At 37.3% G+C, this 14,492-nt stretch overlaps 1 protein-coding gene across 3 annotated transcripts in view; it reads right to left on the bottom strand.

Annotated features, from left to right (window-relative positions):
* NRF1 (nuclear respiratory factor 1) overlaps positions 1 to 14,492 on the bottom strand; it is a 129,256-nt gene that overhangs the window by 97,728 nt on the left and 17,036 nt on the right. The gene's annotated exons all lie outside the window — the stretch shown is intronic.

The following is a 14,492-nucleotide window of genomic DNA, read 5'->3' on the forward strand; positions in this document are numbered from 1 at the left end:
AAATTCTCCTCCCCCACAACTCTGAACATATATTGTTGTCAACATATCAGATTCAAAAGGACAAGAGTATAATGATTGGAGTAATGGACCTGGAGTCCATAAGCTCTGGGTTCAATCCTGTCTCAGACCCTTAGAATGTGATCATTGGCAAGTCACAGTCTCTTTCTCTTGTTTTTTTTTTAGGTTTTTGCAAGGCAAATGGGGTTAAGTGGCTTGCCCAAGGCCACACAGCTAGCTAGGTAATTATTAAGTGTCTGAGACCTGATTTGAACCCAGGTACTCCAGGTACTCCTAACTCCAGGGCCGATGCTTTATCCCCCAGTCACAGTCTCTTAAAATTTCAGTTTTCTTATTTGTAAAATGAGAATAAGAAAAGCATCTACCTACCTCCCACAGTTATTCTGAGGAGTAAATCAAATAACATATGCAAAGCACTTTGAAAACATAAAAGGACTCTATAAATGTAAAATATTAATTTATCCAAGAATCAATCTCTGCTATGCAGATCCTTCTTCCCTTTTAAGGCCAGGAAGCTGGAATGGTCAGTTGACCTGAGTGAGGATAGGAATCTCTGTTTTCTCTTAGTTTCTCTTGCTGAGGCTCAAAAAATGCTTTTTCTCTACTCCCATCAGGGTTCTATCTCTGTCTGGCATCACCTGTAGGTAGTAAGTAAAAGACCAACCAAGTCAAGTCACCACCAAATAATGCTCAGCTTTTGCTTTTCTTGCAACTCAGTGAATATTTACTGCTACTAAACCTAAAGCTGTGAACTTTAACTGCATTAAGAAGCAATTAAGCACTTCCAGAAAGAATGTCAGTGTCTTAGCAGTAGAGTATATATTTACACTTAAAACAATAATTATTTATATTTACCTTCACTTACACTATACTTACAGTTATAGCTGTGTGAACAGAAGTCAGTTTCAAAAAGAATTGGAAAATATGTCCCAGGGACAAAGAATTTGTCTTGTCCAGATGATAACAGAACAAATGAATAAAGTCTAACAAAGTACTGGGCTAAATACTGGGAACACAAATGGAAAAGTAATACAATCCCTGCTTCCTTCCTATGGGGAAGACAACCCACATGAAGGTTTCAGTTGCAAGTCAGAAGGGTCCCATGGGCCTTAGGGTGCAACATCAAACAGATAGAGGGTAATGCTGTTTTCTAATGCCATTAATACTGATAAAATCAAATCAGTTTCTGATACTGAACCAACCGATAATGCCAAGCACTCTGGTAGCAAGAACTTTCTTTTCTTCACTAGCTATGGCTGTGGTTGTAAACAGTCCCAGCATCAGTTGTCAGGTTGCACTTCTATAGGGTATGCTTCCCTGGATAATGGTTGTAGACCCTGGGCTTGAAGAACTGCTATTTCCAATCTCTTGGGTTTAGGGTCCTGGGCTGTCTTCCTCTGGATCAGTAGTCCAGGTGATGGCCAGGCATATATTGCTTCCTGCCTCACTCTCTCAGGGTGCCTTGCTGCTTCAGATAGGAAGGTACTTGCCTCCTATATTTACCTAATATATTTACTGTGCTGTGTAACTGTTTAATTCTGGTCAACTAAATTTAGTTTTGTTATAAAAAGAACAGTTGGATCAATTATATAGCTGTACCATCTGTGGGTTAATGTGGCTGTCTTCTCAAAGACCCTATAACACTGAACCTTCCCATGATGTACCATTTTTGTCAATTTGATGATTCTTTGTGTTTGTAATTTTCAAGTCTCTATTAGTTTTTTATATAGTTATTGTTTTGGTTGTTTGGGTTTTTTTTTTTAGGTTTTTGCAAGGCAAATGGGTTTAAATGCCTTGCCCAAGGCCACACAGCTAGGTAATTATTAAGTGTCTGAGGCTGGATTTGAACTCAGGTCCTGTGCTCTATCCACTGTGCCACCTAGCCGCCCCTAGTTATTGTTTTGCATATCTACTTTGAAAGATTTTTCATTCTGTCTTATCTACTGGAAAACAGTTCTTAATGTTATAAATTTATCAATTACCTATAGATTTTTAGATATCAGACTTTTTTGATATCAGACTTTATAATCTTCCATTCTCCTTTTTTTATTTATTTTATTTTTTTGTTTTTTTCATTCTCCTTTAATTTTTTGTAATTTTTTTTTGTTTAGGTCATGTATTCTGTACATGTAATACAGAGTAGTCCTAATCAAATTGGAAAATCCAATCTAATAACAATTATCAAAACAATATAATAACAGTGAGTTTTCTAAACAACTTGATAATATTATAAGTAGGTCACTAAAAGAAGGAAATTTAAGGAAAACATAATATGGGGGCAGCTAGGTGGCTCAGTAGATAGAGCATCAGCCTTGGAATCAGGAGAACCTGAGTTCAAATCCAACCAACCTCAGACACTTGATATTTACCAGCTGTGTGACCTTGGGCAAGTTACTTAACTCCACTGCCTTGCAAAGAAAAAAAATGAAACCAGATATCTGGTCATTGACAGACTGAAGTAGTCTTTTAAATTTTTTTTTTTTATTTATTTAAGGAAATGAGGTTTGACTGACATGCCCACACAGCTAGACAATTATTAAGTGTGTGAGGCCACATTTGAACTCAGGTTCTCCTGACTCCCAGGCTGGTGCTCTATCTACTGCACCACCTAGTTGTCCCCTTGAGGGAATCTTTGAAAAGCAAACTGGTCCCGTTCTGCAGTCAGCTCTTGGGATTCCACTTGAGAAGACTTAGCTCTAGGGATAAGATCTTGATGACTAAGTTGTGACTCTTGTTAAAGGGCTTCAAGAGGTAGGAGAAAGGGATTTCTCTCTCTTACTCTCTGCCTCCTATGGCAGAAGCGCATAGCCAATGGAGAGGAATTCAAGGACACTGGTTCCTCAACCCAGATCACATGGGAAGAGGGTTGGGAAGAAAAGAAAAATTGAAATCTTGGTAGATGCTAGTGGGTCAGGGGATGGCAGGCCACAGAGTTAAACTTTGAAAGACCAAAAGATTTTCTACTGGTTTCAGTGTAAGTTTTCCAATTCTTTTTTTTTTTTTTTAGCAAGGCAAATGGGGTTAAGTGGCTTGCCCAAGGCCACACAGCTAGGTAATTATTAAGTGTCTGAGACAGGATTTGAACCCAGGTACTCCTGACTCCAAGGCTGGTGCTTTATCCACTACATCACCTAGCTGCCCCAATAAGTTTTCCAATTCTTTCTGAAAGAACATAGCAGTGCCTAGCCAAGGCCATCAGCTAAGTCAAAAGCTAGAGGGAACCAAAACTAAGGACAACACACACAACAAGAAAGATGCCCTAAAGAAAATACTCCTAGTTGAGTCCCACAAAGCAAGAGGAAGAGAAGATGTCTTAGCCAGTGAGAAGCACTTAAACTTGTGTTTCCCACAGAATTCCCATTAGGTGCCATCTCTATACTTGATCAATCTCCATATTAAGAGTATGAATGTTTGGAAAACAATGCTTCCTAAGTTTATGGGGAAAGAATATCCCATTGTCGATGTCCTTATGATAGTATTTCTAACTGGTTTTGCTTTGGAATAATGGCAGCCTCTAGTCACCTATCAAAAGTGAACATGATGACTTAAGATCTAAAGTTTATCTAGCAGAGACCCACAGAGTAGTACCTTGGACCTGTAGTACCTATTCTAACGATCATGAAATGGAGAAGTTATCTGCCTAGCAAGTTGGAGGTGCCTCAAGAAGCTACAAATAAATTCACAAATTTCTTATGACATTGTGTAAGGTTGCTATTGTTGTTGTGTCCAACTCTTTGTGATCCCATTTGAGGTTTTCACGGCAGAGATACTAGAGTATTTGCCATTTCCTCCTCCAGCTCTTTTTTTCCTTTAAGAGGAAAACAAGGCAAAAACAGTGAAGTGACTTGCCCAGGATCACAAATCTAATAAGTGTCTGAGGCTGGATTTGAACTCCTGTCCTCCTGACTCCAAGGTCAGTGGTCTATTCATTATACCACCTAGCTGTACTATGGTAGCTATGGGAGGTAAGGCAGGAGAAAAAGATGAAGATGATTGCAACCTAGGTAACAGGGAAAATGGCAATGTCCTCAACAAAATAATGAAAATTTGATAACGGAGGCAGATTTAGGAGAATGTTAAACTCAAAACATGCAAAGTTTGAGATGCTGATATTACTTCCACACAAAGCTGTTTAACATGTCTCTCACTGTAAGGCTAGATTTAAAGGAAGTAGTCAACTCTTAGGATTGAATCCCTGTGGATACAATATTCACAATTAATTAATCAAGAAGTATTTTTACCATGTATCAGGGACTGTGCTGGGCACAGGGGAATACAATAACTAAGAATAAAATAATCCCTAGTCTCAGAGAGCTTATTATTCTAATAGGAAACAAATAAGCATGTGATAACATAAATTATCGCAGTAATCTGGAGCAGAGATTTAATAAGAGAAAAGCTGAGAAAGGCCAAGGGGCCAAGGATTCAAGGGAAGAGAAAAAGGTAGAGCTGAAATGAGTTGAGATTGGAGAGAAAAAAGAATAAAGTTGTAGCTGGGGGAGTGGCCTGAGAAAATATTTCAGAGTAGAGAGATTGGAGAACAGGTGTTGGGGCAATGAAGCAAAGGGAGAGGAGGAACGTTAAGAAATTATACAGACTTTCTAATTAGGGAAGTGGACTACTTTGGGGTAACAGAAAGATTTGGTGCATAACTAGGCCTTTATGTGGCTATGGTGAAGTAGACAATGAGAGGTTACAGAATTTGAGGGAAGCTCTACATGGATATTAAAGTCTTCTAATACAAGGACAGGAGTGGAGAAGTAAAGGAAGATGGTGAACCTGGTACTGAACTCCTTGAGAAAGAGAGAAGAATCTGAGGGTCAGTGTATCACAGCTACCATAAATTTAATTAAGGTAGAAAATTTTAATTGTATTTAATTTCCAAAAAAGAAAAGTTAAGGAAGCAACGAGTCTGAAAGTGAAAATGGGGAGTAAGTATTCCCACTTCCCAAGTCATCAAAGAAGAGATAGATTCTGGTGAGGCTCAATAGATGGAAAGAATATGAGAAAAAGAATGAAGGTATGTATGAAATGAGAAATCTAGGAGGGATAGCTGAAGGGATGGGGTTAGATTGATATATTCAATAGGTATAAAAGAATAGTGAGGAGGGGGCAGGAAATTAGTTTTCTCCCAAATGGTACTAATTATTACAGGGAGGGATAAAAGGAGAAGTCAAGTGAACTTTTAAACAGTGACAGGCAGATGGGCAGCGAAGTTCAGCTTATTCAAGGGATGTTGCAAAGGGAGAAAAAGGGAAAGGGAGAGAGGAGGAGAAAGGGAGAAGGGGGCCCCCGCCAATGGAGGATCGTAGTCTGCTGGGCCTGATGATCCTGCTCTCCTCCTCTAGAGTGGTGGAAGGAGCAGAAGGGGAGTATAAGTTAAGTAAGATGTTCTAGATGGGGGGAGGGAGGGCATCAAGGAACAGGGAAAGGGAAGACAAGTATATCATTCAGGATATCTGAAAAAGAAGGAAAAGCAGTCATGTAGCAAGAGAGAAGAATCACAGATGAACCTCATGTTGCTTCATTTTTACAAACTCTTGGTGAAAAAAATCCTTGGGAAAAGCCTCCAACATGTTGTCTAGATGTCCTGATTTGGAAAGTTATGGATAAATTTTGACCCATGCTTTTGATAGTCATACCTACATAGAGATCATGAATATATTAACATACCTATACTATAAGGTTTATGAGGGCAGGGACTCTCTTGAAATTATTATTATTTTTTAAATTGTAATATTAATGAAACTCACCTAAATGAGAACTTTCATTTATGTAGTAGAACAGAAAAAGGAATGTAAAGGAAACTGTGACTCTATAATATGCATTGCTTCCTTTTCCCAAGTACACAATAAATTCAACATATAATTTTAAAAAATTACATTACTTTATTTGTGGTTTTTTTCTAGTCTTCCTGCTTCCCTTAGTCTTTTACAATGCTTTGTTATCATATAAGTTGTTCTCCTGGCTTTTCTCACTTGATTCTATCAATTTATTCAGTATATTGGTTTATATCTTTCAAATATCACATCCTGGATGATATGCTTTGTATTACTTTTTGTGAGTCACCATTGGTAGTATGCTATGTTGTCACTGTGTCACACCATCTTATAGATAAATATGTAAATATACACTACAGCTTTTTCAGTAAGGAGATTGTATGGCAAGAAGCATTAGGGAAGTCCTCTTTTCCCATGCTATCATCTGAATACTTTTGATAACACATTATCAGTATCTATCATACAAAGACTAATAATTTAATCTTAAATCATAGATTCAAGATTAAAGTATTGATCTCTGTAGATAGTAGGTGAAAGAGAACATGCAAGTAATTCAGTTATTGAAATTATCTAGATTCTAGATTAACAATTCAAGAACTTCCTGTCAATATGCCGACTTCACAATATACTTACTGTAACTTGACAAACACTAGAGGGCACCAAAATCAAACTTAACAAAAACAAAGAAAAAAACAAGTATGGAATTTCATTTCTTATTTAAAATTATATTTCAATTAGAATAATTCTATATTAAAAGCAGACAAGAGACTGATAAAGCCTTCTCATCCCTTCAGAGCATTTGCTCTTTCCTGAAGTGAACATTTTTTTAGAACTTATTAATGACAACTTAAAACAAATGATTGTTTTGAGTTTTTGTTTTGTTTTTTTTTTAGTTTTTGCAAAGCAATGGGGTTAAGTGGCTTGCCCAAGGCCACACAGCTAGGTAATTATTAAGTGTCTGAGGCCAGATTTGAACTCAGGTACTCCTGACTCCAAGGCCGGTGTTCTATCCACTGTGCCACCTAGCTACCCCAACAAATGATCGTTGCAGAAGTTTATGACATGTCTCATCTGAGACTCTTAGATAAAATAAATTTTTCCCTCCAAAAAATTAATCTCAGCAAAAATCATTTGAAAAACCTTCTCCAATGACCTGTGGTTTTATCAAGGTGATAACTGATATTGATTACTCTATGTCTGAGGAAATGCTGTGGCCAACAAGTTCAGATATAGTGAGGAATTTCTCTTGTGCTTATAGGAAGAAATATAGTCAGTTGCCAGGCTGTACTCAGTCATCATAGTGTTGTACAACCTGTCAAAATGTATCCTACAACTGCCCTAGTCACTAAGAATGCAGGTCCACTATTATACCTCAAGAAATTATTTCCCTTTAAGTACTTAAAATAAAAGTTAAGTTTTCTCTTTCCTGTTTTAAAATGCAGTGCTGATTGTTATTGTCTCAATTAAAGAGCTAGAGATGACATTCTTATTTTTTAAATTATAAATTGCATTTAAGTTTCAATATGTTCAAGTTTTTAACATGTCAGAACACACATAAACAAGAAAATTTTTAAAAACTTAGAATATAAAATTGGTAAATAACAGTTTATAACACATTGTAGATCCAAGAACAAAAGATGGCTATATTGACTTTAACCCTGCAGTAACCAAATCACATGCTCTAATGGATAAAGAGAGCAGTCTCCAAAGCAGTCAAAAATACTGACAGTCTAAGTCTCTACTGAAACATAATGGTAATGGGCAAGTTACACAATCTTCCTTGTGCCCAGGCAACTCTCAAGGTCTATCCTCAAAGAAGATTAAAAGTCTTGGTAGAGGAACTTTATCAGTATTTCCCTATACCAATGAAATCAACAGGTCCTTTTAAGAAAAAAACAGCACATAACATTGTCTCCATGACCCCTTCTGAACTTTTTTTATTTAACATGGATTTATGTTATAGTTCACTCTATTACTTTACATATTCCACTAAATTTCTATGAATTGTCTAAGTTGTTTCTTACCGTATAACAATATGCTATAATATTTATATAATAAAATCTGCTCATTCTGACATCACTGGATACCTAATTTGTTTCTAGTTTTTAACTATCACAGATAGCATTTGTAGGAATATTTTCAAGTTTAGTGATTGATTCTATCTCCAAAACTCTTTCCAGGATAAAATCCTACTAATTGAAAATCATGTCTAAAGTATATGAATATTTTTGTAACTCTTGTCTAATTCTACATAATATCCCAAAAGGGGTGAATCAATTCACAGATCAGTTTGATCTTGATTGATATTGAAAGCTCATTCATTTATCCATCTTTCAGAGATTAAAGATGGCAATGACCAAAAAGATTAGTGCACTTATAAGTACATTAACTATTACACATATCAAAGACAGATGAATTATATAAGTTAAATCTGAATGGGAGCACTATGGACAGGATGCTTCTAAATGTATCAAGAAATATGTAACTGGGTCACAGAATGCAGTTGGCAGATCACTTTGCTGGACGATCACTTGGCAACAGCTGCTCCCCTAAATTGCCAGAAATTAAATAAACACTTAAAAACAAGCTGGCATTAGTAAAAGCTTCTTTCATTTTCAATAATGAGAACCATAAATGGCCTGAGGTTCCCCACCCTTTGCTCACATCACAAAGGACACTTTCATTCAGATCTTGCTTACTATGAAATATGGCATTGTTGCCTTGTTCTGTGGAAGGCCTCAGTTCTGCTGGTTCTTCCATTACACAATTTAGCATCCACTTAAAGTTGTCTTGAGGTTCTACCCGAGAGATCTAATCCAATATTATCATTTCTGATGCCTAACCTAATGATCTATTTCTAGTGAAAAATCTATAGACACATGTACTGATCTTTCTCAGGTGATAACTCACATTTACATAGTACCTTAAGGTTTACAAAGCACTTTCCTTTCAACCACTCTGTGAGATAAGTAATATAAATATTATGTACATTTTACCAAAATGTAGACAAGATTAACTTGTCATCCAACAGTATCAAAGCCCTGATCTGAATCTACTATGCTTGATTCCAAATTCAACACTTTCCAAATTTGCTGTGCTGTCTCAAAGAATCCTTGAAATAACCAAATTATGTTAAATAATAGGCATCTTACCAATAATGAACCACATGCAAAAAATGTCATCAAAGATTATCCAAAAGATGTATGCCTGAAAAGAAGGTAGACTGGTCACCAATGCAAAATAACTTGAGGGACAGTGGATGGACAGGCCATGTGCTGCACTGGAGCTCATGTAATAATCAAAAACCTCAAGGGATCCATTGCACTGGAGGCTTTAAAACAATGAAAGCCTTAAAGGTATGTCCAACCCTCACATGTGGTCCTCAAAAGCCCTCATGCGTCACATAACCAGAAAATGAAGGGATGGGTGAGGGCATGCACCAACATTACAACAATACAAGCTAGCTTAACCCTTAATTAACACAGCTTGACTTTTTTATGTAACTAACATTGTGCAGTCTATGAGACTGCCAAGTTTTTTGTTTATTTTTTTTTACAAAAGATATGCATAAAGGAATTAGGATCTTTATTTTTAAAAGTTATATGATTCATCATAATTGCAAAAGACAACTTCATTGTATGCAGCACTAACTGGTATTATCTCAGGACTTTGAGAATAGATTTCAAGATTTTAAAAAACACTAACTGGGGGCATCTAGGTAGCGCAGTGGATAGAGCACTGACCTTGGAGTCAGGAGTACCTGAGTTCAAATCCGGCCTCAGACACTTAATAATTACCTAGCTGTGTGGCCTTGGGCAAGCCACTTAACCCCACTGCCTAGTAAAAACAAAACAAAACACTAATTGTATTTCAGTAGGTTTGCTACTCCATACCCATCAACATGATGCCTACGAACTTGCAAATAGAATGTATAAGTTGCAATTAGATATGCAACTTTAAAGAAAAATTTGGTCAAGTGTCTTTACTGGACTTTTATTATAACTAGGATCCCCACCTAAAGAAAAATATCTAGCATTTCACAAACATGCCCTGTTCATGGCATCTATTTCAGGGAGTATATTTTGCTGTTTTTTTCCTGAATGAAGCATACAAAAAGTAAAACTAGAACAAAAATTTCAGATGAGCATCTTCACAATATTCTTTGCATCACTACAACTTCTAACAAACCAGACAGATGCCCTTGTATCGAAAAAGTCCACATTAAAAATGTTATTTTTTGTTTAAAAAAGTATTTTATTACTCTACTCATTTTTATTATTATACTTTATTACATTAGTACATTTTATTATCATACTCATTGGTTATATAGGTTACATTGTAGTCATAAATAAATATTAAATTCTATATACTAGAAAAAGCAGTGAAATTGGGGAAGGAAAGAGGGTAGAACAGAGGTATCCTGCTAATATTACACCAGTAATTTATATAATGAACATATTACCTAGTCAATATAATCACTTAAAAATAAAATCTCAGTGATAATGACTCAGGGTCAGAAATAAGGATTCATAGAATTCAGGTGTCCTCAGATACTCAGAACACCTTCCAAGCAGTCCCCTCTGCTCATAACTGCTGTGTGATTTGATAGTTATTCTCAAAAAGTTTCCATAGAAAGTGAGGGGGGGGAGTGAATATAGGGGAATCTCATCTAAAATTACCTAAGACTTTTTCTTTATTTAAAGAAATGGAAGGAAACTTAAAGCTCATTTAGTTTAGTTCATTGATTTTACAGATGAGGAATCTATCCCTGAAGTGACTTGCTTAGAAATTTATCGATTGAACAATGCAAATGGTAGCCTAAAGGACACTGGATTTGGAATCTGAGAACCTTGGTTTCTGCCTCTTGTGTGTCCTGGGCAGTTATTTTACCTCTTTGAAACCCCATTTTCTTATCTGTGAAATGAGATGGTTTAGATGACTTTTAAGTTCCTTCAAGCTCTAAATGTTGTGATATAGCTCTAAATTTTATAATGGGCTGTTCATTTGATTTCATGATCTCTCTTCTCCCTTTATTATCCATATTAGTTAACATTATCCATTAATAGTAAGGCAGCTCAGTAAAGTGGGAAGAACACTCATCTGACAGTCATGTGTCTTTGTATAAACAGATTGTTCCATTCCTAGAATCTCCAGTTCTTTTTTTTTATTTTTGCAAGGCAATGGGGTTAAGTGACTTGCCAGAGGTAACATGGCCAAATAAGTACTAAGTGTCTGAGGCAAATTTGAACTGAGGTCCTCCTGACTTCAGGGCTGGTGCTCTATCCACTGCACCACCTAGCTGCCCCCTCCAGTTCTCTTTAATAGCTCACTGGAAATGCCATTCTGAAGTGAGATCCTCCCTAATTCAGCTATTAGGGTCTCCCAAATTACCCTGTATTAATTATGTATGTGTTCTATATATACTTATATACAGTATGTATAAATGTCCCCCCCAAAATATATAAGCTTGTTGAAGGCAGGGACTGTTTTGTTTTTGTCTCAGTATCCTTTCATTATACCTCATAAATGAGGGAACTGAATTCCCAACTTTGACTCCAGGTGTCTTGGACTCCCAAGTCCATAGTTGTTTTTACCCCACAGTCTCCACCCTAACTATTCTCCTCCCATATTGAGGAGGTCAAAGGAAGTCAAAGAAAAGATGATTACAAGATTTTAGCCTGGGGGACTCCAAACTATTATGGTGTCTTCAACAGGAACTAGCAGGAAGAAGAGTCAGCATGTGAACAGCCTTCATTAAGTGACAGCAATCTTCCAGGCACTGTACTAATTCTTGATGATACAGAAAAAAGAAAAAGCAGTCCCTGCCCTCAAGAAGCTTACCTCTAATGGGAGATGATAGGCAAACCCTAAATTGTAGTTGTAAATAGTTTCTTTTGTATAGTAAACTGTATACCAGCTATATACAGGAAAAACGGGAGACAATCTTAGAGGGAAGGAACTAGGGGACACTACGGTTAAACAGGATCAAGAAGAGGATTCTTGCAAAAGCTAAGACTTTAGATGAAACCAGAAGCAAACTAGGGAAGTCAAGAGACAGAGAAAGGAAGAGATCTAGGCACAGGGGCCAGTCAGTGAAAATGCAGAGTATGTTGTGGGGGAGTCAGGCATAAGACTGAAAAGAAAAGGGCCAGATGTGAAAGGCTTAAAGACCCCCAACAGAGGTAGGGAGTGGATTCTGGAGGTATTAGGGAGCCACCAGAGTTTACCAAGTGTAGGAGTGAAGGAGGAATTAGTAACAAGCCTAGAAGTGCACTTGGGGAAGATAAATTTGATGTGACAGACCAGAGCAGGTTTTGAAAGAAAAAAGAGTTGAAACAAGTTAAGTTTGAGTTGTCTGCAGAGAATCCAGGTAATGTCCAGTTGGATATGAAGGGCACGTAAAGAAATAGGGACTGGACCTGTGATTTCAATAATATAGAGATCTACTAGGTGACAAAACTCTCTCTACTAATGCAGACTGGTCTAGAAAAATGACTTGCCTAAGGTCACACAGCCAGTCTGGATTTGTCGGAGGTGAGACCTGAACCCAAATCTTCCAAGTGTCTAGGCTGGCTTTCTAGTCTTTTCACTACACTTCCTTGTAGAAAGAGATAAGATATATAAACCTTCTAAGTAACTACTGTATTATCCTTTTAATTTCTATTTTTTAAAAAAGGAAGTGAATATAATTGCTAAAGACAAAAACAGGTCAAACAATATCATTAAAAAGCAACATTAGGGGTGGCTAGGTGGTTCAGTGGATAGAGCACTGGCCCTGGAGTCAGCAGTACCTGAGTTCAAATCCAGCCTCAGACACTTAATAATTACCTAGCTGTGTGGCCTTGGGCAAGCCACTTAACCCCATTGCCTTGCCAAAAAAAAAAAAGCAACACTAAAAAACTGAATTTTGATCAGTGTAGTGACTACTAGATGTCAGAGAAATGCCTGAAACCCCTTCCCTTGACAGGCAAGTGGTAGACAGCTATAGGGAAGATTAATAAGAACATTAGTAACCAGCACACATACACACACACACACACACACACACACACACACGCATAAATATATACATATATACACATATGTATGTGTGTAGGTGGGGGAGGGGTATATCACTTACTTTTTGGATCCTCACAACAACCTTGGGAAATAGGCAGCATTAATCCTATCTTCATTTTACAGAAGGGGAAACCAAGGCAAACAGAGATGAAGTGACTTATCCAGGGTCACACCAATAATAAATGTCTGAGACACATCTGAACTTAGTACTCAATCACCATACTACCCCTATTTCATATTACTATGTAAGATGGAGGTAGAATTTCATCTAGGAGAAGGTAGAGTGGTGAGGATAGAGGGCATAGATGAGAGATGGAGGAGAACCATTAAAAAGGTGTCGAGACAAAAGATGGAGGACCACATGTGAAGGACAATCTGTATGGACTACGGAGTCTGGGGAAGGCAATGATATATAACAAGAATGAAAACAGAGGCTGAAGTCAGATTGAAAAGGGTTTTTAAAACCAAACAAAGGAATTTTATAGAGGTAATAGGTAGCCCCTAGAGTTTAATGAGTAGGAAAGTGGCTCAGTTAAGCTCTTATAGTAATTTAGGCAAGAAGTGATAAGGGTATAAATTAAGGTGGTAACTTTGTGAGAAGAGAGGAGAAAGATTAGAGAGCCACTGTGGAGAGATATTGTTAAGACTTGGCAACTTAGGGTGGCTAGGTGGCACAGTGGATAGAGCACCGGCCCTGGAGTCAGGAGTACCTGAGTTCAAATCTGACCTCAGACACTTAATAATGACCTAGCTGTGTGGCCTTGGGCAAGTCACTTAACCCCACTGCCTTGCAAAAAATCTTTAAAAAAAAAGGATGAAGACTTGGCAACTGATTCCCCAACTGACAAATGGTCAAAGGATATGCAAAGGCAATTTACAGATGAGGAAATCAAAGTAATTCATAGTCATATGAAAAACTGCTATAAATCATTACTTATTAGAAAAATGCAAATTAAAGCTTCTCTGAGATAACCACCTCATACCCTCTCAGACTGGCCAATATGACTGGAAAGGACAATGATCAATGTTGGAAGGGATGTGAGAAATCTGGGACACTAATACATTGTGGGTGGAGCTGTGAACTGATCCAACCTTTCTGGATAGCAGTTTGGAACTACACCCAAAGGGCAACAAAAATATGCATACCCTTTGATCCAGCAATACCACTACTGGGTCTATACCCTGAAGAGATGATGAAAAAGGGTAAAAACATCACTTGTATAAAAACATAGTAGCCTTGTTTGTGGTAGCAAAGAAGTGGAAATCAAGTAAATGTCCTTCAATTGGGGAATGACCTAAAAACTGTGATATATATATGTCATGGAACACTATTGTTCTATTAGAAACCAGGAGGGATGGGAATTCAGGGAAGCCTGGAGGGATTTGCATGAACTGATGCTGAGCAAGATGAGCACGAGAAAAACATTGTATACCCTAACAGCAACATGGGGGTGATGATCAACCTTGATGTATTTGCTCGTTCCATCAGTGCAACAATCAGGGACAATTTGGGGCTATCTGCAATAGAGAATGCCATCTGTATCCAGAGAAAGAACTGTGGAGTTTGAATAAAGACCAAAGACAAATACCTTTAATTTAGGGAGGAAAAAAACCCCTGATATCTTATTATATAAT

Source organism: Macrotis lagotis, chromosome 7, assembly GCF_037893015.1.
Source record: "Macrotis lagotis isolate mMagLag1 chromosome 7, bilby.v1.9.chrom.fasta, whole genome shotgun sequence".
Taxonomy (NCBI): Eukaryota; Metazoa; Chordata; class Mammalia; order Peramelemorphia; family Peramelidae; genus Macrotis; species Macrotis lagotis.